General features: G+C 39.8%; 1 protein-coding gene across 2 annotated transcripts in view; it reads left to right on the top strand.

The window, feature by feature from the left end:
* The first annotated feature begins 1,937 nt into the window (after positions 1-1,937).
* RNF2 (ring finger protein 2) overlaps positions 1,938-24,716 on the top strand; it is a 55,680-nt gene continuing 32,901 nt past the window's right edge. For both annotated transcript variants that reach the window (XM_023203444.2, XM_023203445.2), the window contains exon 1: positions 1,938-2,264. The gene's annotated coding sequence lies outside the window, so the exon portion shown is untranslated. The remainder of the gene's footprint in view (positions 2,265-24,716) is intronic.

Genomic DNA, 24,716 nt, shown 5'->3' on the forward strand with positions numbered 1-24,716 from the left:
GAGTAAGAGATAAAATAGATAAAATGAGTTCCATTAATTTGTCAGGAGTGTTTTTCATATTAAGGATGTTAGCCTGCGGTCTAGCTTTTTAATCACATTTAATCCAGATATCCCATAAGTTTTCCATTTTTCCACTAATTCTCCTGTGAGTCTTTTTTAAGTACTATATTTAACTTTCATCCATAAAGTTCCTGCGCTTTCTACAAATGATCACTTTTCTCAACATGAATTGAATTGCTTAATCTAACCACACATCATGATTTTCAAAAGCATTTTAATTAGAGCAAAAGTTCTAAATTATGAACATCCTGTCTTGCTTTAATTGAACTACACATGTACTCCTCAAGAAGGAAGAAGGGAGATGCTCCCGCAACTGCAGTTTCTAGAAAGTGGACTTTCACAAGAAGAGAGAAGCAGAGCATCCCTGACTATTTTGATTTCGTTGTTGTTGTTTTTTGTTTTGAGATGGAGTCTTGCTGCGATGCCCAGGTTGGAGTGCCATGGCGCGATCTTGGCTCACTGCAACCTCTGCTCCCCAGATTCAAGAGATTCTCCTGCCTCAGACTCCCGAGTAGCTGGGAGGGACTACAGGCGCGCACCACCACACCTGGCTAACTTTTTTGTATTTTTAGTAGAGATAGGGTTTCACCATATTGGCAAGGCTGGTCTCGAACTCCTGATCTCAAGTGATCCGCTGGCCTTGGGCTCCCAAAGTGCTGGGATTACAGGCGTGAGCCACCACACCCAGCCTTTTTTCCCCCCACATTGGAGGACGAGTTTAACCTTGAAGGGTTTGTAGAGTCAGATAATTGTCACTTGTTAAAGTTACAGATAGTAGGCAAAACTTTTCAAGCCACTGAGAAAGAATGCTTGTTTCGTTTGATGGATTGTTAGGTAGCATACATAAAGTGCTGTATTTAACACCTGTCCTCTTTCTTCCACCCATCCAAGGCGTCAAAGACCATCTTAAATCCTGGCTCCTCAGGAAATCATCCCCCAAACACACCAGCTGGAATTGATATTTTTCTTTTCCAAATTCCTGTGTAAACTCATATCATTTATTTGGAATTGCTTATAGAGAGTTTTAGAGCGTTAAAGAACTAGAAAGGACCTAGGATTCAATACAATTCTCCCATCTCGCAGACGAAGAAAATGAAGTGCAGAGGAGCTCTGCAATTTACATAAGTCACATAGACACACATTGGAGGTTATGAACCTAGTTTGCCCGATTCCCACTGCAGTCCATTGCTTTACGCCTCAAGTGCCTTCAGATTTACGGTCTGGTATTGTTGGCTATCTTCTCAATAGAACACGACATCACAACAATAGTACATCTTGAGATCAGGGAACTTTCCATTCTTCGTTACTTCAGCTCATAATTTATACGCATTAAATGTCGGATAATTTACTGGAGACTAACTGGCTGTGTTTTAGGTAATGATTACATCTATTAATCCATTACTTCGTAAATCCTCAAGTTCAGAAGATAATACCGGAAAGGGCCAAGGAGGTAGGAATAAAGCAGCAGCAAGGTAAATAGTAAGAGCTGATGACCACAATCACAATGTTAAGCTAAGTTTAGAGTGGAAGGTCATTTTCCCTGCAGTAATTACACTTGCAGTTTTATCCTGCAAGGATGAAAAGTGTATGTTTGTCGTACGAGGGTGGAAGGGTGCCGAAGTTCACGTGAAGTTCTGCAGACCAAAGCTTAATGAGGATTTCCGCCGGTGGGATAGGTTTAAGAGGACGAACTCACCAGAAAGAAGTCTGAGTCCAAACCTCAGAGGCTGGCCAGGGCAGTGTAAAGGGTGGGCCGAAGCCAGGGCAGAAGAACCCAAGCAAAGGTTGAGCACGAGGTGGAAGCGCCTTCACCCGGGCGTGGACCGGGGGCTGCGTCGGGCCGCGGTGGGCGCCGGGGGGGCGTGGCCGGCCAGCCAGGGCGGGGCGGTGGCTTTGGTTCTCCAGGCCAACACGCGGCGGCGCACCCTCCCCTCGCGCCGCGGGCCTCCCCGCGCCGTGCACGTCCTCGTCCCGCGCCTCCGCCCCTCGCTCGCTCGCTCCTTCCCGCCCTCCCCGCAGCGCCGGCCGAGCCGGCTTCCCCTCAGTCTCTCATGAATATTGAGCGGCCCCTGTTGTATTTCCCGAGCTCCATTGCGGAAGCCGAGGCTCGCCATATTGTGCGGCGGCGCCGGCGGCCGCGGCAGCTGATACCAGAGTCTTGCTCCGGCCGCGGCCAGCGGAGCCCCAGGCAGGGGCAGGAGCCGGTGAGTGGGGCGGGGAGGCGAAGGGCGCGGAAGTGGCGGGCCGGGACGCGCGTCTGCTCCACCGCGTTGCAGGCGACTGACGGGGACCGCGGAGTAGGGGGGGTGTGTGTCCGCGGGGGTGTGAGGGGACATGGCGCCGCCGCCGCCCCCGGCCGCTCTCGGGGCGGAGACGGTGGGGGAAGCGGCTTCTTATTGTTCCCGTGTCTTCGAGGGTCGTGGGAGGGAAGGGAGCTGGTTTGCGGAGGACCCAGTCAGCGAAGCGCCGGGATTCCTCCCTTCCCCGCGAGCCTTTCGCTACCTTTTCCTCCGCGCGGAGGCTGGAGCTGCGGCGCGGCCCCCTTGCCTCTGAGGGCAGGGGCCCCAGCCTCTCTGCAGCCCTACTCCGGAGGCGGACGGAGTGGAATGCGGGTTTTTTCTCTGGGCTTCCCCCTCGCAGCCAGGGATGTGTGTCTGCATCGTGGGGGTGGGGTAGGGGCACTTTGTGCAGATACCGCTCCTTCCTCTTGGGGGGTCGGAGTCGGGGTTCCAGTGTAGAGGAGCTGCTCGACGTCGGGGTTCCTCGGGGAGACGCTTTCTGCTTCACACATTCCTGGAGTGCCGCCTCCTGCTCTAGAGTATCTGTTGCTGCTTTCTAAAGCCGCGAGCTTACCCAGGAGGAGTCGTGGGGGGAGGGGGTGTCTTGGTTAGTTTCTGCGGGAAGCTTCGCGTTTTGAACCCTGTCGTTTATGCTGAGATCCTAGTACCCACTGTTGCCGGGAGCCCACCCTGCTAGTCAGAATCGTTTGCCTTTTGCAGAAGTCGCCTTCTTGCTTTCAGAGATGGTGTTAGTAAAAATTGATCTCAAACTTTGACGTTTATTTCAGTTATTTGCCCGCTAAGACCAATTATAGACCCATCTATTTGAAGCCCCTTTGGGTATCTTTTTCGAGGCTGCCGGAAGTTTTAGAGAATGTAACTTTACATTATAAAATGGTTTGAGGATGTCAGGTTTCTTTGAGGTGCCGTGAAAAGGTTATAGGTTTGCATTCAGCATTTTAGTAATACGCTGTTTTTTAATTTAAAAAATTAAGGCATGGTTTCAGTGTTTTAAACCGCGGATATGTTTAAAACGAATGTACGAGCCATTTGCATTACATAATCTACTTTTGGCAGTTCCAAGATGATCAGTTGGAATACTTAGTCTAATTGGTAGCTAATCTGTCTGTTTTGCATTAAGTGCAGTTGTTGAATATTTTAATAACTTAGGTTGGTGTGAGAGTTTGCTTCTTATAGTGAAATTTGATCCTTTGATTTATAAAGTATTTAAATAACAGCAATATGACTCTTGGTTATTCCCTTTTTCCCCTGAAATTTCTACTTTTCACAATCAACAAGTATCTTTAAAAATCTTGATTGTACTCTTAACCTACTTTTTAATAAAATAATAGGTAGTTATTATATGTGACTCCTTTTTCTAGGAGTAGCACAGCAAATATGGTCTCTCACTTTTTGTAAGGATTGTAGTTATTTCCCTCAGGTATCCTTGTGGCATCCACATTTAAGGTTAATTATAGTAGAGGCAGATTTATGAAAAAATCTGCCCGAGTCAGGCCAATCCGTTTGAATATTTGAAAAATAAACTAGTTATCGTAAAGTGTGTTGCATAGAAAATTTTCCAGTTACAATCACTTAACATAATGTAGACCATATAGACTTTAAAAATACTGGGAATCTGGAGTTTTTCTCTGCCTGTGTGAAGCTCCCAGGTTTGAATGGATGGAAATATAGACCAGGTCAGCAAACATGTTTGGAATTTTATTACTGACCTACAGTTTGTGGTGTCACGTCTGTGTCTCTAATCTGATTTATTCATGATTTGTGTTTATATTATGCAGACTTTGGAGTAAAGGTGATATATATGCCCAATGAATAATATATAACCAGATGTTTCAGTGACAGTTTCATTTCTATACATTAGCAAAGAAGCATAATTTCTTCCAGCAAGAGAAATGAGTTAACATTAAAACGCACTTTATTAAAATTATGGCAGTGTTTCTGGTATGACTTAAAGCGCTTCATAGTTTTGTAATGACTCATTTATTAAATTCTGGATAAAGTAAAAATGCATCACAGTTTGCAGCTTTTAAGAAAGGAAAAATATGAGATTATGTACTCTGCTCACAGATGTACAATTGATTTTTAATTCGTGTTGTTTATTGCACACACTGTAGAAGACATTGTCATCAGACAATGGTTAATTTCTTGATTGATTCATTTATTTGACATCTTAGCTGTCATAGCAACTTATTGACTTGTTTCTTTGCATTTAATACTGAGTAGGTGCCCATATAATTTGGGGTACAAAGGTGGTATAATAGCATTTACACAGTCCATTCCTTAAAGGTCCACATATCCTGACCGTTTGCCCACTGGTCTTCTACCCACTGGTCTTCTACCCTTTCTACCTAATGTGTCTACTGAGTCTTCTGGTATTTCTTGTGGGAAGTGCAGTTTGATTGGTCTTACATAAATATTTTGACTGTGGTCATGAGACTCTTGGCATTTAAGTAGAAGCTAGTGTTAGTGTGTTGCCAGGTAGGAGCTAGGTAATGAATCCCTGACTATAGGTGCTAAGAGCATAGGTGACCCATTACCCAGTTTTATGTTGTGTGGAGCAACTCCGGTAGAACTGGCCATGTTCTTAATTCTCCTTTGCTTTACGGTTTTTAGGCAGCTGAGGCAGAGTGGTGTGATTGGGCTTAGTTATATATCTTGTTGGATGCTCAGGAGCTATAGACATTGCTAAAAATTCTAAGATTTCTGTTGCTTAAATTTACCCTCTCCCGTTTCATTTTGAGAATTAACCTGTTTGCCATTTATCATAATTTTTATTTATTTTTTATTATTTTATTTTATTTTTGAGACGGAGTCTGGCTCTGTCGCCCAGGCTAGAGGGCAGTGGCCGGATCTCAGCTCACTGCAAGCTCTGCCTCCTGGGTTTATGCCATTCTCCTGCCTCAGCCTCCCGAGTAGCTGGGACTACAGGTGCCCGCCACCTCGCCCAGCTAATTTTTTTGTATTTTTTAGTAGAGACGGGGTTTCACCGTGTTAGCCAGGATGGTCTCGATCTCCTGACCTTGTGATCCGCCCGTCTTGGCCTCCCAAAGTGCTGGGATTACAGGCTTGAGCCACTGCGCCTGGCCTATCATAATTTTTAAAAATCAGTTTATCTGTATTAAGTACAATGGTGAAGTTATTTCTGAAATTAACCTTGGCTTAAATTTGCTAATGAGGGCATACTATTAAGTGAAGTAATAAGCCAAATGAAAAACGTAAGCATTTTGGTCATTTGTTTTTAAAAGATGTGTTACTTATGGGCTCTTCTGCAAGGGGGATATCTTTTTTTTCTATGCTATAGAGTGGAGTTGTATGAAAAGGTTAGATTCTAAAGTCGATGCATGGAATGAAAATCACATTTAGTAAAAAAAAAAAAAAAAAAAAAAAAATGCTGAAAATCCCTCAGGAAGGCACAACAACATACCAGTAAGTTCAGCTAAGGTTTGGTGTTGGAACAGATTACCGTTTCTTTGAGCACTGAGTGAAGTAGTTAGCTTGCATTTAGGGACCTTGCATTTGGGGTGAGGGTGGGGGAGGAGCGTTCGAAGGGGAATGCCTTTAAATCTAAGAATCTGGATCCGTTGGGAGGCCAAAGTAGGTGGATCACGAGGTCAGGTGTTCGAGACCAGCCTGACCAACTTTGTGAAACCCCGTCTCTACTAAAAATACAAAAATTAGCCAGGCATAGTGGCATGTGCCTGTAATCCCAGCTACTCAGGAGGCTGGGGCAGGAGAATCACTTGAACCCAGGAGATGGAGGTTGCAGTGAGCTGAGATCTTGCCACTGCACTCCAGCCTGGGTGACAGAGCGAGACTCCACCTCAAAAAAAAAAAAAAAATCAGGATCTCATGCCACAGTATCAGAGGATGTGAGAACTGGGACCACTGGGGAATAGCAGAACAATTTTATCATTTCACATTACTTCTAGGATATGTGCTATATTAACAGAGGTGAGTGCATGTGTTTGGAATAACTTGCACTTTTAAAATTATTTCTCATTTTCTCTCTCATTTAAACAGTGTAGTAGTTTGAATCACAAAAAGTGATTTTTATGCTGCAGCTTAACAGAAGCAAATTTAGAGGGTTTCAAGTTATCCTCTATGAAATAGTTTTTATAAAATAACCCAAATTTTGTTTACTTTCCCCTTCAGTGAAACAGCAAGATATCTGAGAGCAGTTAGAATTATTGTTTTACAATGTACTAGGGTACAATAGAGGAAATGGCGACTTCAGTAGGAATTTCAACAGAAAGGATTTAATATAGGGAGTTGGTTAGATGAATGTAAAAAAAAAAACAAAAGCGGGGGAGGGGAGAACATTACAGTAATCAGAACCTAAGAGCTCAGAGAAGAGATTCTATGGACCCGGTGGTGGACTTTTGAGTAGGTCAGCATTGTGCAGTTGCTGCTAGTACTTATAAAGGCATGTGTTACTGCTGGTTCTGGGAGAACCACAAAAACCTGGAGACTGGAACCATTTGCTAACTGCCAGCGTCAGGGACTGCAGTTGCTGCTGACAGGAACTGGAAGGTTGTCCCTTCTCCCATCTTCCTGTGTTCCAGTCTTCACTTACTGCTGCTATTGGCAAAGCCTAATGAGATCCCAGCTGGCAAAGAGTTGGTGAAACATAGTTGCAGTCTTAGCCATAACAACATAGAGTCTGGGAGGGTGGTTTTGGAGTTGAGAGACAATAAATAAGTAAATGATGTGGACAAATAGTGTAGGTTAAGATGTAGTAATTTAAATAGGGACATCTGTGTTAACATTGCCTTTCAAAAAATATTTATCTTCGGTATGCCAGACCCTATGCAAGGGATTAGGAATAGAAAAATGAATCAAACAAGGTCTTTGTCCTTGAGGAATTTATAGTTTAAGTGGCAACAACAAATAAACTACTGTACAGTGTTTTCAGTGCAATAACAAATGAGTGCTGTGTTTTGGGAGCCCAAAGGACATAGCAACCCACTTGCCTCTTCTCTGCCTACCTAAACTTTATAACTACTCTTTTTATCTTCTATCCCGATTAAATCCAATTTCATTCTTTCTGACTACTGTGTTCAACCCAGTTCCTGTGAAAACTTTTTCTCTGAGATACCTCAATTTTGTCACATAATTATTATTTTGTATTTCTCTGTGCGTTATTCATCTAGATTATAAAGACCAGTGCTTTCTTTGTGCTTTTAGCTTAGTACTGTGCACATAGATGCTTGAGAAATACTTTTTTCAGTGGCTGATGGAAATAAAATATTGATCATTATCTTTCTAGACATCATTTCTTCCTTTACTTGATTTTAAATAGAAAATTGAAAGGGTAAAATAATCAGCTAGTTTAAACTGCATAGCACCAATAGGTGATCTAAAAATGGGGCTTTGGATTTCTGATCCCCTATCTTTCAGAGCCAGCAATTTTAACAGGCATTCCTTTTGATGGCTAAATAAAATTCTCTCCTACTTCTTGGTATTTTATAAACTAGTGTTCTCAATCTCAAGTTATTTTGGTGTGGGGTAGGGAGAAATTCCTCATTTCAGTTCCCAAAAATAAAACATTATGTAGTTTCTTAATTGTCCACTCTTTGTTGTCTTTTTTTCTCCTTCCTGTATTGATGACCACTACCTCTGTTCGCTATTGCGAAATGTGCACATCGACAGTACTTCATTTTGACTTTTTAGAAGAACGTTCTGCTTGTTCCCCCACCATTCACACATCATGTTGATTTACTTTAAAACCAACTAATTCTTCACTTAAAAAAAAGATGTATGCCTCCATGCCAGTAATTGCATTAAACCCTCACTATTTACACTGTTTGCTATATAGAGTCTTATTCAGTCTGGGACAGCTGTCTTGGAACCCAGCCAAATGTTTTCTAGAAGGCTCACTATATTACAGAAGGGGTAGTATTGTGTATAGTAGAAGGAGTTGCAGAATTGAATGCAGGAGACTTGGTTTCTAGGTCTGGTTCCACTACTAGCAAGATTCTTGGCCTGAGCCTGTTTTCTTTTGTCAAAAAAAAAAAATTTAAAAATGTCACCCTCACTGACCTTACAAATTATTTGAAAAGATACAAGACGTAATGTAGGTAAAGGGGTCTTTGTAAAGAGTAAAGCACGTTGTAAATGTAAGGGGTGTATGTGAAGAAAGCAAAAGTGAGAGTGAGATCCATTGGTCGCTGGCTTGGATCTTGGGGATGGTTTTGTGTCTACTTTCAAGTTGTTGAGTTTCTATATTTAAAAAAGTGTTTAGGGTGGTAATGGGGTGTGAGAGGAGTTGTGGATGTCCTATAACCCTACTTGTCACAAATCTGGTTGATAGTGTAGCATCCCCCCCATTAAATAATGTCTTTTTTTTTCATCTTTCAGAATTTTTTATTGAGGTATAACAACTGTGTACAAAAATACACACCAATTTTTACATATATATACATTTTATGTATATATGTATATACATATTATAAACATGTATATATGTATATTACAAATATGTATATATGTATAAATACAAATACAACTTTTACATACATACATACATTTTAACATATATATAAATATATATGCATGCACCCATGTAAGCACGTCTCAAATTAAGAAGTAGAATATTCTATTACCCAGGAAAGTTTCAGTGTTAGCCTTCCCCTGCTGATGCTTTTCCCTCACCTGTGACACCCCCCATTATTTTCCTCCTCTGTTTGATCTGACATCATGGAATATCTGTTCTTCCTTCAGACCATTTCAGACTCATTCCTTCTTCTTGTTCCTTTTTGGAGACCTTTCCTAATAACTGCAGCACTCTTAACTCTCCTACCACCAAAACAGAGGTATCCAAAGTAGGGGATAGGCAATCCAGCATGTAACACACAGGTTTCTAGCACCACTATTCATGATACCCCAAAAATTGAAACAGCTGAAATGTCAGTCAGCAGATGAATGGATAAACAAAATGTGGTATAAACTTACAGTGGAATATTATTCAGCCATGAAAAGGAATAAAGTACTAACACATGATACACTGTGGATGAACCTTGAAAATATGCCAAGTGAAAGAAAGCCACAGAAGGCCACATAATACATGAGTCCATTTCTGTGAAATATCCACAATAGAAAAATCCATAGCTTGGTGGTCATCAGAGGTTTGGGAGATGGGGATGAAACTGCTTAATGGGTAAGGAGTTTTACTTTGGAGTAATGGAAATGTTTTGGAATTAGGGTTAGTGGCTGCACAAGACTGTGAATGCACTAAGTGCCACTAAATGTTCAATTTAAAATGGTTCGTTTCACCCCAGTAAGGTTTTTAAAAAATGAAGTGGCTATCATTTTAGGTGAGCTGAAAAGTTTGAATGAGGCATAGCCTCCTTGAATTTTTAAGCCGTGAAGCGCTGGGCAAATATCAGCTGGGGATGCTGAAGGAAGGAACTACCTGAGGGTCAGCAAGTGTGGCTTCAAAGCTCTGCCTCAAGTAATGATGGTGATAATAAGAGATGATGATGATAACAAGCGATACTACACCTACAATGCTTAATATGAGCCAGGCACTGTTCCAGGTACTTTACATCTAAAAATTACTAAATCCTTACAACTCTTAAGAGCTGGTATGACATCACATCTCCATTATAGACAAGGAAACTGAGGAATTGAGAAGTTTAAATGCAGTCTCCAAGACATAGGAAATGACAGAGTCCACATTTGAACCTAGGCAAGTCAGACTCTAGACACTGAAGTCTCAACCACCAGGCTCTGCGCTAGGAACTCTCCAGGTTTTATCTCATTTAATCCTTTATTAAGGAAGGTATTATTGTTGTTTCCATAAAAAAAGATCCCCTTCATAGTCTCCCTACATTCCGTGCCTTCTAGTTTTTCCCCTACATTTATTTTTATGTTGATCCATATACTCCTGTCATTATTCTCTCATTTTGCTTCATTTTCCTTTTTTCTTTTCTTTTTTTTTAAGAGACAGGATCTTGCTATGTTGCCCAGGCTGGAGTGCAGTGAGGCAGTCATAGCTCACTGCAGTCTCCAACTCTTGGGCTCAAGTGATCCTCCCACCTCAGCCGCCTTTGTAGCTGAGATTATAGGAGTGTGCCACTGTGCACACTAATTTTCTTATTTTCTTTCTTTTTGTAGAGATGGGGGTCTCATGTTGCCTAGGCTGGTCGTGGACTCCTGGTCTCAAGCAGTCCTCCCACTGTGGCCTCTCAAAGTTCTGGGATTACAGGCTTTGGCCACCACATCCAGCCTGAATTTTATTATTTGCATTTTCTTTTGGTCTCCCATTACTAGAAGGCAGGGATTTTAATTACTGTTGATTTTCCAATATCCAAAACAATGTGTGGTACATAATAGGCTCCAAAATATCTAAAAGGAATAGTGCACGTGACATTAACTAGTATTAGGTCTTGTGTGCCTGTGTTTGAGTAAGATTATATAATACGTAATATTCTCCTTTTTAAACTTAATGTTTCGTATTAAAAAAAAAAAAGTACCTAGATGTAGTTCATTCTTGGATGTATGTTAATAACCCAGATTGGATGTAGCAGCATTCACTTAACCAGTTTCCTGTTAATCTACATTCCCCCCAGTGTTTCTCTAGCATGCAAACAATATGGCATTAAACATCTTCAGAAATGACTTTTTTTTGTATATGTGTACTTATTTCTCTATAACTAGTGTCTAGAAGTGAAACTGCCGGGAAAAAGGATATATACTTTAAAAATCTCTGTAGGTAATGCCAAGTTTTGCTTATTGTCCACTCCCGGCAGAGCTGCTACGGCACGCAATGGGTTTTAATATGCCTTGGACCAAACTGGATATTATTATTTCTTTTTGCTAATCTGATGGCGGAAAACGGACCCCCAGTTTACAGATAAGGAAATGGCGGCTTAAGTTCCGGGACTGTTCACATAACCGGCAAGTGGCAGAGCCGTGATTTGGCATCAGAAGCGACTCCGGAGAGGATGCGCCAAAGCTGGACACTCTGCTGTGTGTCCTGGGGCACGTCTGGTGATAGATGGGCCTTGCCATACTGGCAAGCAGGCCTTCCTCTCCCATCTAGGCCTCTGGCACCGCCGGGCCGGCCGAACGCTGGCTCTTCTCCATTACGAGTGCCCTTCCTGAGAGCGGGTTCCTCAGCTCTGAAATGGCGGCCGCCAGGACCCCGAGGACACGCCCCTAGAGGCAGGGCCTGAATTCCTAAATAATTGTCTTTCAAGATTGATATGCCGCCCAGTTTCTTTTTTCTTTTCTTTCTTGTTTTTAATTTTTTTTTTTTTTTTTTTTTTTAAAGACGGTCTGTTTTGCCGGGTTTGGAGTGCAGTGGCGCCATCTCAGCTCACTGCAACCTCCGCCTTCCGGGGTCAAGCGATCTTCCCACCTCAGTCTCCTGAGTAGCTGGGACCACAGGCGGGCGCGTCCACGCCAGGCTATTTTTTTTCTATTTTTGGTAGAGACGGGGTTTCTCCATGTTGCCCAGGCTGGTCTCGAACTCCTGAGCACAAGCAGTCCGCCCGCCTCGGCCTTCCAGAATGCTAGGATTACAGGCATGAGCCAATGCACCCGGCTGTTTCTTTTCACTTGGGATGCATGTGTTGATTATATCTTGAGAGAACATCCCAAAAGTTTCATTACACTTGTAGGAACAAAACTATCACTTTGCAGATTGTTTAAATGACTAGGGCCTGAGGGAGTAGGGAAAGCATGCTCTACAGATCGAGTATCCTTTATCCAAGATCCATAGGACCAGAAATATTTTGGATTTCAGATGTATTTTTCCAGATTTTGTAATATTTGCTTTATACTTACCAGTTCAGCATCCCTAATTCAAAAATCTGAAATCAGAAATGCTCCAATAAGCATTTCTTTTTAGCATGACTTTTTTGAGCATCATGTCCATGTCCAAAAAGTTTTAGATTTTCTTTTTGGGGTGCTAAACCTGTATCGTTTATTTTGGCTGGAAATTACTATTGTAGTTTTTTGTTTTTTGTTGTTTTTAAATTTAAATGGAGTCTCGCTTTGTTCCCCAGGCTGGAGTGCAGTGGTGCGATCTCAGCTCACTACAGTCTCCCCCTCCCAGGTTCAAGCGATTCTCCTGCCTCCTGAGTAGCTGGGATTACAGGTGAGCGCCACCACGCCCAGCTGATTTTTGTATTTGGGTAGAGATGAGGGCTCACCATGTTGGCTAGGCTGGTCTCGAACTCGAACTCCTGAACTCAAGTGACCCGTCTGCCTCGGTCTCCAAAAGTCTGGAATTACTAGGTGTGAGCCACTGTGCCCAGCTTGTAATTTAATTTTATATGAGGGTTATATCAGATTCAGAAAATCTCTGCTTTTAAAAATATACTTGCAAGATTGGAAGTTATATCTGTTGTTTAGTTTTAATGAACCTATCCTTTTGTCGTTGATCTTAAAATTTTTAGTTAGCATATTTGTGAAGAAAACAGGGCTCTTCGAATTAGTGCAAGGTGGTTTTTTTTTTTTATATATAGATAGCTGTGGGGTGCTATCCTCTAGGAACATTTCCTCATATAATTGTAAAGTAATGTATGTTTTTAAAGGCTCTCAAATATTAAAGTACTATCTAGAATAGTAAGACTAAATTTCTTTGTTCTTAATGTTACTAGAATTGTTACAGTTGCATTGAAATGTAGATCCCATTTATCAGTTTGGGTTGTTCTGTGATAATTTGTTAGTCTCTTGAAATTTTTTTCTCAGGAGTTCTCCATTACTTGAAGAGTTCTTCATTACTTGAAAAGATAATATTATAGTTGTGTATAATGTAGATAACATTATTAATGTCAGTTTAATTTGTTCTGAAAGCTTTTGAGTAATCTTTGGAATACTTGATTTAGGAAAATTAAAACAATATTGGTGTGCAGTGAGAAAAAAATTTTACAAGATAAGTTACCCATCGTTTTTTTTTTCTTTTTCTTTTCTCATCTTTTTAGAGACAGGGTCTCCCTCTGTTGCCCAGACTGGAGTGCAGTGGCATGATCATAGGTCACTGCAACCTTGAACTCCTGGGCTCAGGAGATCCTCCCAACTTAGCTTCCTGAGTAGGTGGAACTATAGGCATCCACCATCACACCTGGCTAATTTATTTTATTATTATTTTTTATTTTTGTAGAGACAGGGTTTAGCTATGTTGCCCAAGCTGGTCTCAAACTCCTGGCCTCAAGTGATCCTCACTCCTTGGCCTCCCAAAGTGCTGGGATTACAGGCGTGAGCCACTGCACCTGGTCTATCATTCATTTCTTAAATGGATTGTTTTTATTTTTAATCCCTATGTTCAATATGCTGCTGTCCTTTTGGAAGTAGTTTAAGAGCTAAGAATGGGGGGAAGTCCATAAATTATTACTTAAATTGTCTTTGAATAAAATGTTATAGCATTCAGTTGTTGCTTTTTTCATTTTTAAAATTTATTTTTTAAATTTAGGAAATTTGAAGAAGTAGGAAAAACTGCTGTTGATACTTAATCACACTTACATTTTGCTCAGTTTACGTTTGGAAATAAATTTTAGATTTTGGTTTGATTTTGTTTAAAACATTGTTTTAACTGTATTTTATATGTAGATATAAATTTATGTGTGTTTTAAAATCTGGGCTGGGTGCGGTGGCTCATGCCTGTAATCCAACACTTTGGGAGGCAGAAGCAGGAGGATCACTTGAGACTAGGAGTTCAAGACCAACCTGGGCAACATAGTGAAACCCTGTCTCTATGAAAAAGAAAAATAAACAAAATTAGCAGGGTGTGGTGGTGCACACCTGTAGTCCCACTTACTATGCAGGCTGACATGGGAGGATTGCTTGAACCTAGGAGTTCGAGGCTGCAATGAGCCATGATCATACTGTTTCACTTTAGCCTGGGCAACCCTGTCTCAAAAAAAAAAAAAAAAATCTAAATATCATTAACATTTTCTGTGCCATAGCTAGTTTGTTAACATTTTTAATGATTAATATTTCAGGTGTATGAACCATAGTGTATTTAATCATTTCCTTGTGGTTGGTTTATAAGACTTTTTAAGATTTGTATTTATGTTGATGATAAGATCATCTATTATTCATGTGGCAGTGGGATGGAAGTAAAGCAATACCTGTTGTCTGTGTAAGGTTACCTTTCCAAGAATGAGTCTGTGACTGTCTTTGATGGCAGTAGCCTGTTGTGCAGTAGAGTTGAAGAAAACAAAGAGGGAATGAAAGAAGATAGCCTGTTTCCCCATGTAGGCTTGAGAATTCTTTTTTAGGTAGTGCAGAGCATATGTTCATGACCTTCAGTCCAGGTGTCTCTAAGGATCCACGAATACAGTCATCCCTCTGTATCCATGGTTTCGTTTCCTTGGATTCAACAAACTGCAGATGGAAAAACACTCTCGAGGAAAAAAAAAAACCACAATAAAAAATAAGAGTACAACTGTTTAAAAATAATAAGAGTTTTTGGCCAGGTGCAGTAGCTCGTGCCTGTAATCCCAGCACTTAGATGGATGGATCACTTGAGCCCAGATGTTTGAGACCAGACTTGGCAACATGGTGAGACCCTGTGTTTACAAAAACTACAAAAATTAGCCGGGCTTGGTGGTGCACACCTATAGTCTCAGCTACTCAGGAGGCTGAGGTGGGAGCATCACCAGAGCCTGGGAAGGTCGAGGCTGCATTGAGCCTTGATTGCACCACTGCACACCAGCTTTGGTGACAGAGTGATATCCCATCTCAAATAATAATAGTAATAGAAATTTTGAAAATGCAGTCTAGCAACTAGTTACATAGCATTTATATTGTGTTAGGTACTATAAGTAATCTAGAGATGATTTAAAGAATATGGGAGGATGTGTGTAGGTTATGCAGCTATTACCCCGTTTTATGTAAGGGACTTGAGCATCTGTGGCTTTTGGTGTCTGTGGTGTGTGAGTATCTTCAGAACCCCATGGATACTCAGGGAGGACTGTACTCTGTACTTTTGTGTGCATGTGCTTTTGTATGTCTTTTTTTCTCCCAGAGGTGAGAGTTCCTTACTTTCATCAGATTCTTAAGGGGAATGTAGACCCAGAACAGTTAAAAACCGTGGATTACAGGAATTTTGTTAAAAGTAGAGGTAGAGGGAAAACTGTAAAAAGTATTTGAAACGGTATCTGCTGTCTTGAATTAATGTTAGTTTTCCTTCCTCTTTATTGTTAAGTAATGTGGAATGAGTTTTGCTTTTGAGAGAATGGATTTTGCTACTTTAACTTCTTAAGTTTTTATTTATTGTGTTACGGTTTTCTCTTTTTAATATTGATTATTTGAAGAACTCACATTAAGATTATCAAAGTCTAGTTGTTTATAAGTAGCTTTGCCCTAATGGGCATTTCAGTATATGTATTTTTGTTGTTTGGAGCTCTTTGCATTATTTCCAGAGCAGTAGATTTTTTAAGGTATCACCTAAAACATGCTCATTTTATGGATAAAGAGGTTTAGGTCTGTATATTGACTTGGTTAAAGTCATGTTGATTTCCAGTATATATGAAGTGTGCCATACTTTTGCTGCTTTTGTGAACCTAAATATTATGCTATTTTAGATTTATCAGACTATAAAACTTCTAGTAGTTTCTGGTTTCTTGTTCTAGCTTCCTCTTCCTGGTCCCTGGCTTTCTTTCAGCCTTTGAAACCTCTGGAGCTACTTCTGCCAGGATTAAGCTTTTTTGTTGCAAGTTGCAGAAATCTGGAGACAAGGCCAGAAGAGAAGAGACAGATTAAATTAGTTTACCTTTTGGAATTGTTTCAAGAATGAAAAATGAGAATAGAAGTCTCCTGAATCCCAGTCTGGCTGCTACTCCATGATAGTGGTTTTTTTCTTTTTCTGCAAAAGAAAATCTACCTATGTGACAGGGGACATGGGAACCACATTCTTTGCTTATCTGTTCTTGGCTATTTTTGCCTTAAGACTGCTAAAAAAAATCTGTGCCTTATTGTAATATGGTAACAATAATAATGGGAGTTGAAAAAATTGAGGGAAAAAAGTACCAAGCCTATATTACCTTCTAGAACATAACATATGTAGCTGTCCTTGTAGCGCTGATGCAAATTAGTGTTTTCTCTAATCATATTACCTTACAAGTACTTCAGTCGTTACATATGGTATTGTTATATTGAACGACTGGAAAAATGTCCTGGTTGCAGCAGACATCTTCGTATTAATGGCTTTATTGTTGTAATAGCAGTAGTTAGTAAATAATATGTTTGGTTGGTGGCTAAGCGTATGGCCTTCTCACTCAAACAGACCTGGGTTTGAGTCTTGCCTCTGACATTTACTGTGAGACCATTAAGCACATTAATAGCATTGTTTTCCACAACTGGGATTACTTGGTCAAATAATACGAAAATTATATTTTTATCTCTAGAAATGAATTCCTTAGCTGGTTTTTGAGTGGATTATTCCAGTTCTTGTTAGAAGAGTGTAAAGGTATTAGTGTTCGGCTTTTCTCTTTATTATCTTTCTGAATCTGATTATTTTCTTAGGTCTCTACCTGACCACAAATTTAATTTGCCATTAGCTTGTGGCCTTCCCAGAAAAGTAGAACTTGTTAGTATATTTCCAGTGACACAAGGGAATGTTACTGTGACTGCTTGCGTTGCTACTTGCTAAAGCTGACATTGGCACTTGATGAACATTTATCTACCCAGGAAAGGATAACAATCTTGAAATATACCACTTTTCAGAAGCTGCTGACTTATGCTATGGCATATGAGGCCTGGACTAAGAGTCAGTAGTTAGACTTCTCTTTTTATTTTGTCTTTAATTCAAATTTATGTAAATCTTTCAGCTTTGCTTTATGCCTTAGTTGTGTTTCACATATCCGTCACAAAGATACAGATAACTGATCTGTGTCATTAAGTCTACAGATTTATTTATTGGGGCCAGTTATATGTGGTGTCAGCATAGAGTGGCAGTCAACAGTCAGTAGTAACCTGGATACTGCCACAATATCAGTATACTCCCTCGTTTAGAGGTTTCTATTATCTGGGTAGGAATATAAACTGAAGTTGTTTCCTCGCTCACTTAAGGACGTAAAATTTTTCTGTTCTGCTTAGGAAATTATTGACATCCTTTGGTTTTCTTGGTCTAAGGGCACTCGGAGAATTAAAGGTAGTCCTTTATAAGAATGTGATGAATTTGTGGTATAGAGTTGGTATGTGTTCAGGACTGAAAGCCTGGGTTATGCCAAAGTCTGAGGTTTAGATGACTAATGGGTCACTAGATTCAAATAAATTGGATGAATCAGTAGACTGGAAACTCCTTTGGCAAGCAGAGGTTGAAACATCCTTAGAGAAAACGAAAAAATTTAGCCTGGCAGATGAGAACCAGGAGGAATGAGTACTGGTATAAGGAACATGTCTTGTCAGAGGGACAGACCATTAAGAATTGAGGAAACAGGCTGGGCAAGGTCACCCACATCTGTAATCCCAGTACTTTGGGAGGCTAAGGTGGGAGGATCACTTGAGACCAGGAGTTCAATACCAGCCTGGGCAACATAGCAAGATCCCGTCTTTACGAAAAGTTAAAAAAGTAGCCGAGTGTAGTGATGAGTCTGTAGTCCTAGCTGCTTGGGAGGCTGACATGGTAGGATCGCTTGAGCCCAGGAGTTTGAGGCTACAGTGAGCTATGAGTCACTGAACTCAGTCTGGGTGCTGGAGTGAGACCCTATCTCTTTTTTTTGTTTTTTGTTTTTTTTTGAGACGGAGTCTCGCTGTGTCACCCAGGCTCGATGGAGTGCAGTGGCGTGATCTCGGCTCACTGCAAGCTTCGCCTCCCGGGTGTTCACGCTGTTTTCCTGCCTCAGCCTCCTGAGTAGCTGGGACTACAGGAGCCCACCTACCGTGCCCGGCTAATTTTTTGTATTTTTAGTAGTGATGGGGTTTCACCAGGTTAGCCAGGATGGTCTCAAGACCCTATATCTTAAAAGGAAAAAAAAAAAAAAAAAAAGGAAACAGAAATGGAAGATTCTGATTTCAGGCAGAAACCAGCCAACCAAACAAAAAACCAGGCAAGATCACAAAACCCCAAATGTGCAGCCTTTAGCACCAAGGCTACCAGTATAGAGGAAAATCGATAGCTTATTGTTTCAAATACATATGCAATTATGGCAGGTGGACGTGGAGAAGTATGGAAGTAGCCATTCTCTTTAAGACAGCATGGAAAAAAACGGCAGGAATCCTTAGCTATGACTTGGGGTAGGCTAGATGCGTGAATTTTAATGCAGTATGCCTCTTTTTGACTTTGAAAATAAAAGATTGGAGGAAACAACTGGTTGTTGCCTGAAGTATTCAAGTTGAAAGAAATTGCTAAAGGTAGAGTATTTTCTTAGCTCAGGAGGACAAGACTGTTTTTAGGCAATGCACTGTCAGAAACATTTAATTTAGCCTGCTTTGATCTGCAGAATATTAGAGTTTAGAGAGCTCTTGATGCTCCTTAACATAAAGGTTTAAATTTACAAGTGAGGAAACTGGACCCCCAGCTGTAAGTGACTAGCCCTGTGGTTCACACAACAATCTAGAAGCAATGATTCTTTACCATAGAAAATTTGTGCCTACTCCTGTTTCAGTAACCAGTATTCCTGTAATCAAGTTGTCTCCACCTTGTGGCAGCAAATATTTTACAAGGCTGAGTACAAACATGGAAGAAAACTGCTAGGGAGAACTTTTAACTGCTTTTGAGGAAGAAAGAGGCAGGTAGCTTTGTGACAGTTGTGTTGCTTTTTCAAAGGCAGCTGTGGGGACAGTGTTCCCATTGCCTATGTTCATATTTTGTAACCTTATTAAGGCATTTATATACTCTGTATACCTGAATCAGGCAATCATTTATTGTTGACAGTGTAGGAAGTTATAGTGTTAAGCTTATCTTTTACAGCTTTCGGATATACACACATGCATATTATATACACATAAGACATGTGTATATATTCACATATACATATATTTCTCACTCTTCCCATTTTTGTCATGAGTTAGAAGAGCATGCTAACTTTATCAGTGGAGAAGAGAGAACTAAACAATAATGATGTTGGGAAACTTGCTCATTGCATGGAATGGAGTAGCTAGATCCTAGCCTCTTTAAATATAAAAAAAATTACAAGAAAGTATAGGTGGTTGATTTTTACAGTTTTAGAGTATGGCTTTCGAAAATGCCATAGAAGAAAAGTACACTAAAAATATATAAAAGATAAAAGTTGTGTACTGAAAAAGTCAAAAGACAAAGCAGCAAAATGGGGAAAATTAACACTCATGACAGGCAAAAGGTCGATTTCCTTAAAAGAAGGAGTTATTACAAGTTAACTTAAAAAAGAACTAACAGAAATGGATATAAATAATTGGTAGACCGAAAAAAAGAGAAAAAGGCCAATAAAACTGTGAAAAGATATTCTGTTTATCTCATGATTGAGGCTTGCCAATTAAAACAACAAAGAAGTATCATTTCCCTCCCACTTATCAGATTGGACAGGGTGTTTAAAAAAAAAAAAAAAAACTATTGTTTTTCTCTAATTGGTAGAAATGTAAATTGGTATAATGATTTGACAGTATTTATCAGAATAAAAAAAAGTACTTGCCCTTCAGTCCAGTAATTCCACTTCTAGGAATTTGTCCCAGGCAACTTTTTGCCAAAGGTAACTTCTTAAAGTTAACAAAATATACACTAAACCAGTAACTGTAAATGAGTGAATTCTGAGCAGTGTCTTTATTTGGGGAAGTACCATTTGGAAATGCCAGATGTTTCTTAGATCACTGAAACAGTAATTTTTTATACAGAATACATAGAATAGTGATTCTCAAAAGTGGCTGCACATAAAAACCATTTGGCTGGCTTTTAAACTGGGGGTGGATGAGGGGTAAAGATACTGATTCAGTGAGTCTGAAATGCAACCTTGGTATCAGAATTGTTTAAAAGCCGTCCAGATGAAAGATGATTCCTTATATATAGCCAGGTTTGAGAACTACTTCTTTAAAGGAAGACTTTTCCTGTGGGTGCATTTGGTTTTCTTTTGGTAGAAGACAAGACTATTGAGCAAATAAACTGAAGTTCGCATTTTTTGTCACCTTCTCCCACTCTTACCATTTTCTCCTGATAATTAGGGTTCAACTGGTGTATTAGCTTCATATAGTTGCTGTAACAAATTACCAAAATGTAGTGATTTGAAACAACATGAACTTACTGTTTTACAGTTCTGGCAGTAAGAAGTCCAAAATGAGTCTTAACGGGATTGAAATCAAGGTGTTGGAAGGTCTGTGACCTTTCTGGAATCTCTAGGGAATAATTCATTTTCTTTCATTTTCTAGCTGCTTGAGGTTATCTGCATTCTTTAATTTGCAACCCCTCTTCCATCTTCAGGCCAGCTTCCCAGTGTCTTAAATTGCTCTCTTGGACTGCTTACCCTGGCCTCCTTCATAACAGCTTCTTTGACTCTGCTTCTCACATCACATCGCTTTGTCTGCCTCTTAAGGACCTTTGCAGTTACATTGGTCCAAACCTGGATAATCCAGGATAATCTCCCCATCTTAAGAGCTGTAGTTTAATCGTATTGGCAAAGTCCATTTTGCCATGTAAGGTTAACATGCACAAATTCTGGGAATTAGAACTTGGATACCTTTGTGGGATCTATTATTCACAGTGCCATAATTAGAGACTTAATTCAGAAGGGCATTTAAAATTAACAAGTGGAATATTTTAATCTGTCTTAAATTTATATCATATTGTAGCCCTAAATAAGCTTCTCTGTAGTAAGTTATGATTAATGTTTATTACCTCAGGAACAATCTTCAATTTCTACTTTATTCTTAGGAATGTAGGTTGGATGGGATAGGATAGCTAGCCTTACTGCACCAATAACAACAGCTATTGTATATTCTTCACAGAATTCTACTGAATAGGTACTTTATTTCAACACTGACAGGATTTCATAGTTTGATTTTTTTTGGTAATGCTTTGGATAGTCTAGACGGTCCCCAATTTACAGTGGTTCGACTTACGATTTTTCAACTTTACAGTGGTACAAAAGCAATATGCATTCAGCATGCTTCTTGACTTGTGATGGGGCTACATCTGGATAACCCATCTTAAATTGAAAACACTGAAAGTTGAAAACACTTTAAGCTTATATTTTCAACTTACTATGGTTTCACTTTAGACTTAAGATATTTTCAATTTATGATAGGTTTATTGGGATGTAACCCCATTGTAGGTCAAAGAGCTTTATTGTTATCTTAACAATATTTTGTCTTCAAATCCATGAACATGGGACGTCTTTCCATTTATTTATGTCTTATGTCTTTCAGAATGTTTTGTAATTTTCAGGATACAAGTCTTTTGCCTCCTTGGCTAAGTTTATTCCTAAGTATTATTGTTTTATATTATTGTATATGGAATTTTTTAAAATTTCCTTTTCAGATTGTTCATTGTTAGTATATACGAATGAAATTGTTTTGTTTTTTTCTTGCAACTTTGCCAATTTCATTTATTCAGCGTTTTACAGTTTTGTGTGTATGTGTGGAGTCTTTAGGGCTTTCTGCATATAAGATCATGTTGAGAGGTGAAGCCATCTGGACTTCTGGGTCAGGTGGGGACTTGGGGAGCTTTTCTGTCTAGTTAAAGGATTGTAAAATGCACCAATCAGCACTCTGTAAAAACGTACCGATCAGTGCTGTGTGTCTAGCTAGAGGATTGTAAAGGCACCAATTAGCACTCTAAAAACGCACCAATCAGCCCTCTGCGTCTAGCTAAAGGATTGTAAATGCACCAATCAGCCCTCTATGTCTAGCTAAAGGATGATAAACCCACCAGTAAGCACTCTGCAAAAACGTACCAATCAGCGCTCTGTGTCTAGTAAAGGATTGTAAATGCACCAATCTGTACTCTAAAAATGCACCAATCAGTGCTCTGTGTCTAGCTAAAGGATTGTAAATACACCAATCAGCACACTGTAAAAGTGGACCAATCGACTCTCTGGAAAATGGGCCAATCAGCAGAATGTGGGCAGGGCCAAATAAGGTAAGAAAAGCTGGCCACCCAAGCTAGCAGCAGCAGCAGCTTGCTTGGGTCCCCTTCCATGCTGTGGAGGCTTTGTTCTTTGGCTCTTCACAATGAATCGTGCTGCTGCTCACTCTTTGGGTCCACACTACTACCTTTATGAGCTGTAACACTTACCTTGAGAGGGTCTGCGGCTTCATTCCTGAAGTCAGTGAGACCATGAACCCACCTGGAGGGACAAACAACTCGAGACGCTGTAAGACTGTTAGGGCTTTAAGAGCTATAACACTCACTGCGAAGGTCCTTGGCTTCACTCCTGAAATCAGCGAGACCACAAACCCACCAGAAGGAAGAAACTCCAGATACCTCTGAAGGAACAAACTCTGGACACACCATCTTTAAGAGCTGTAACACTCACCGCGAAGGTCTGCGGCTTCATTCTTGAAGTCAGCAAGACTAAGAACCCACTGGAAGGAATAAACTCCGGACACAGTGTCATCTACAAAGATATTATTTTACTTCCTTTACAATATGGATGCCTTTTATTTCTGTTTCCTTTTTTTCCCCTACTTGCTCTGGCTAGAACTTCCACTAGTATGTTGTTGAATAGAAGTGATAAAAATACTACTTCCTGCTTTACTGTCTCATTTTTTTTAGTATCAACATGTACACAGCCACAAGCTTAGGAGCCCTTCTTTCTTTCCTTCCTTTCTCATTTCCTGTATCCCATGTATTTTCCTATTTAGTTATTTTTGAGCACTGCCTTTTCTAATTTATTCTTATTAACAGCTCTACTGTAGGCCTTTCTCGTCTCTTCTTCAGATTATTGCACAGATTAAGATTCTTGACTTTCTCAGATCTGTCCTTTACTATTGCCAAAGGTGATCTCTTCATCATTGCACTGTCGATCTTTCTTGACACCTTTGTATCGCATACTAGGCCTCACTGATGTAGTTCATATTTAAATTCTTCAGCCTCACCCTGTGCTGAGTCTGTACTCCCTAACTTCTTTCCCACTCATTTAATAGTGAACTACTTGGAGTTTCCCAGACATGCAATGCTGAGTGTACTTTTCCTTATTATGTTGGTCCTTCAGGACTGCTTGCTTTCTTCACTTGGTTAACTTTCACTTAACCTTAAACTCTTCCTCCAAGAATGAGTCTCTTTCTCCAGGAAACATTTTCTGATTTCTCCTCTCCCATTTGACTGCTTATTTATGATTTTTTTTTTTTTTTTTTTTTTTTTTTAGCATTTACCAAATCATATTGAAAATGTTCAAGGATTGTCCACCTCAGTAGCCAATACATTCTTAGAGGTTCTCATTTTCTATCACATGATAGCTCAATAAATGTTTCGTAAATTGTTGAACTCAACTGGTTTTCATTATGGATCTGTTAGTATCTAATATGGGTATGCAAAGGAACAGAAAGAAAATAAGGCTGCTACTGTTATAATTAGTGTTGACTCAGACCTTGATAGGTAGGTGTATCTTGAAACCTTAAAAACAGATTAAATTGGGCTATTAAAGTATCTATGTCTGTGGTGGGGGCAGGGGTAGTGTTAGAGGAGATGAGATAGTGATGGGTGATGGGAGAAATGTGGTAGGAAGCACAGATCACACTAAATTAGATCTGCATTTTAAGGGAAGCTTTAAAAATCTTAAAAACATTTATTTTCCTTGTAACACAACTTAGTTATAGAGAGTCTAGAAATGTTAAGTTTATTAGTAGTGTTCAAAAACTTAAGACCGGATAATGGAGATTTGGCAAATTACCTTGGAGTGCTTCCTGTTGGATGTTCCACATCGTGGAAAAGATACAATTCAATTAGGAATTGGTATTGCTTTTTTAAATAAAGAAGCTATTAGGTTACCAAGAGTAATTTAGATGAGTATTCCAGATGTTTAGTACAGTGACAAGCTTTTCAATAAAGAACACTTTGTGTCTTTAGAAGCTTACAGAAATGAGTGTCTGTCTTACAGCTGTAGTTTTAGATTGAACTGCGGAAAGTGGTTTTTATGAGGTGATAGTTACTGCAGGCAATGTTATGATGGCAGTTGGATTGCTTACTCAGAATTTATTATTGCTCCCTGGTTTGCCTAGTCTTGAGTAAATTTCTAAAATCTAACACCTGTATCCTGTAAGCAAGCATTGCTTTAATTAAGGAAGAAAGTATTTGCTCATTCACATGTTGTGTAATATAACATAAAAGGAAAAGAAAAATGCTAAAGATCGAGAGAGTTAATTAGATGTGACCTTTATTTTACTGTGTGCGGAAGGAACAGTAACTATGGGAGAAAAAGATACCTCATTAAAAGAGAGAGAAGACATCTTAGTTTGTCTTTGTTTCATAGTGCTTAAGGAAGTGTATGTCAAACGAAA

Source organism: Piliocolobus tephrosceles, chromosome 1, assembly GCF_002776525.5.
Source record: "Piliocolobus tephrosceles isolate RC106 chromosome 1, ASM277652v3, whole genome shotgun sequence".
Lineage (NCBI taxonomy): Eukaryota > Metazoa > Chordata > Mammalia > Primates > Cercopithecidae > Piliocolobus > Piliocolobus tephrosceles.